Here is a 2,953-nt window from a genome sequence, read left to right on the forward strand (position 1 = left end):
AGCTCCTAGTTCTGCGATTCTACTTCGAGAAGAGGCGACGAAACAATTTCCTGTTTTCATTGCTCAGTTTCAGTTTACTTTTGATGTTATCAACTATTGATGCTTTTGATTTAGTAAATTTAGCGTTATGGTTTCAATTTTAGTTGATTTGTCTTGTTTACCATGCATGATATTTCTGACCTGCTTTTACTTTATCTGCTTTACCATGCGTCCTGAGAAGAAGATGAAGTTGTTAGAAAAGTTTTACTTTATCGTACGTTTTGCATGAGACTGACAGTCGTCCACTTTATGTTGTTTTTCCATTTCAGGAAAGTTTCAATATGAGTCGATTGATCAGTTTAGCTAGTTTAGTCTCTCAAGTCAAGTAGTTTAACTTAACCTACCCCTAGAAAGTGTGGCCGCAGCCATTTCCATTCGGGTCCACAACAAATGTAAAACACATCATCTCTGTGGGATCGATCCTTACTTCCCTATACTAGTTAATAGTATTGTGGGTTAAGGTTTTGAAAACACGCTTTTGAACTCTTCTATTCATCTCACTCAAGCAGGATCAAGTTGACTTGATCAGTCTGAATCTCCACTGGATCTGCTTACCTGTGTTCACAGGTAGAAGGCGTACAATTGGCCAGCCAGATCAGTTTGAAAATCTAACTTGAGCAAGCCACAACGATAAATAAAATACGAGAACAAAGGAGAGAGACGAAAGTGCTGACTCTTCAGTTGTGCCAAAGGGTTTTCTTAGTGTGTGCTTGTTATACTCTTAAGTCTGCTTTGTAAAATTTCTTTTTTATAAAATGGTTGTACCTATTGGGATTACTGCCTTTAATTGGAAAAATGATTTTAGTACTCTCTTTGTTGCACTTTAGCAGTCATGATTTACCATTTTTGGGTGTCCCACTTTAGGAGTCCCATATTTGGGTAATAGGCACACATTCCACTAACCTTTTTCTATTAACATTTTATTACAAAAGTACGGAGTAATATATAAAAGTATGACCCATATTCCACTATCTTTTTCACCAACTTTCCTTTAAATTTCTTAAAACCCGTGCTGAACTCAAATGGGACTCCTATAGTGGGACGGATGGAGTATTTGGAAACAGAAATCCAAATGCATTTTAATACAACAACAAGTTTTCAATGTTGTAGATAAAACAATTCGTGAACTAGAATATGCCCAAAAGAGAGCTGAAATGAATGAGTTGGCTAGATCAACCATAATTCTCAACCTGGGTGATTTTGTCGTAATGAAGGTTAGAAACATTGATTTTGCTTTTAAACCTTGGGCACAATAACATCAAGGTCCAGTAGGATGTATCTTCTTGAAAAATTGTTTGAGTTCAAACTTCATCTTACTAAAGACATTGACGACGATGTAGATAGGTTTCAGAAGCTTGTCTAGGAGATTAAACGTGCTGGTGATAAAACTATTGATGAATACACCAACAATGCTTTAACGAAGGTTGCCATCCAAGTGTGGACGGGATAGTTCCACCCTTGAATTGATCATTAGTTCTTTAAAATATAAGGAAATTGAAATTAAAGAAAATAATGAGTATAAGTCCTCCGAAAATAAGACCAAGAATGTGAGGGGTAGGTCCAAGAATAGAAGAGATAACAATGTCAAGTAGAATAATCATGGTAATGAGAAAAAGTAAAACAGAGGCAGAGGTAGGTCTAGGTCCAAGAGTAAAAATCCCAAAGACAGTAGAAAATATTTTAATTGTGGTGAGGTTGGTCATTATAAGAAATAGTGTACTTGAACTAAAAATGCTAAAACTTATAATGATAATGTCCTCTTGCTAATTTGGCCAAGAATGATGATTCTGAAGGTGTTGGCTTATGAATCATGACATCTTGTCTGTTAATTTTGTCTCTGATTGTATTTTTGCCCAAAATGACTGGTTAATTGACTCAGGATGCACTTTTCACATTTCTCCTTTCAGGAATTTGTTCTCTTGTTTCAAACTTGTTTCTGACTTTTATGCTTCAATGGAAAATGATAAGAAGTGTCAAATTTTGGGTGTTGGAACTGTGTGTTTGAAATTTTAAAATGGTTTTACTTTGAATTTGGATAATGTTAAATATGTGTTTGATCTGTGTTACGACTTGATTTCATATACTTCTCTTGAAAAAGAATGTTTTGAGGGAAAGTGGGGGACATGATATTATCAATATTTGTGAGGGGTATTGTTGTGCTTTTAAAACTATGAAAAAGTTCAACCTATATGTGTGTACTACCTAGTCTTTATGTGATGACAATAGTTGTGCAAATCTAGTGAATAATAGACTTGGACACATGAGTGATAAGGGTTTGAAAATTATACAAAAATATTAGCTTCTTTCGCCAATTAATTTTCAAAGTGATCTTCCTTTGTGTGATACATGTGTACTAGCTAAGCAACATAGGTTGTCTTTCCCCACTCCTTTGTTGAAAATATCAGCAAAAGAGTTTTAGAATACCTACATGTGGATGTGTGTGGCCCAACTTCTATGACAACCCATTTTGGAGTATTTTACTTCATGTCTGTGATAGATGATTACTCTAGGAAAATCTAATGATTCCTTTTAAAGAAAAAATATGATGTTTTTTACACTTTCTAAAATTGAAAGTGTTTATTAAAAACCAAACTAGTAAATCCATTAAGGCAATCAGAACTGACAATGATTTGGAGTTTTACAATGCCCGGACTGATAATCTTGGTGTGCCTTATAGTATTAAGAGACATAAAACTGCTCCTTATACCCCTTAGCAAAATGGAGTTGCTGAGAGGATAGATAAAACTTTACTTGAAAATGTGAGGTGCCTCCTGTCTAAGAGTGGTCTTTCTAAAAACTTTTGGGGAGAAGCTCTACTTACTACATGTAATTTGGTGAATATATCACCGTCTGTTTCTTTGAAAAGAAAATGCCCTGAGTCTGTGCTTTCTAGTAAAAGAATTGATTTGTCCTA

Source organism: Salvia splendens, chromosome 1 (assembly GCF_004379255.2).
Source record: "Salvia splendens isolate huo1 chromosome 1, SspV2, whole genome shotgun sequence".
In the NCBI taxonomy this organism is placed as follows: domain Eukaryota; kingdom Viridiplantae; phylum Streptophyta; class Magnoliopsida; order Lamiales; family Lamiaceae; genus Salvia; species Salvia splendens.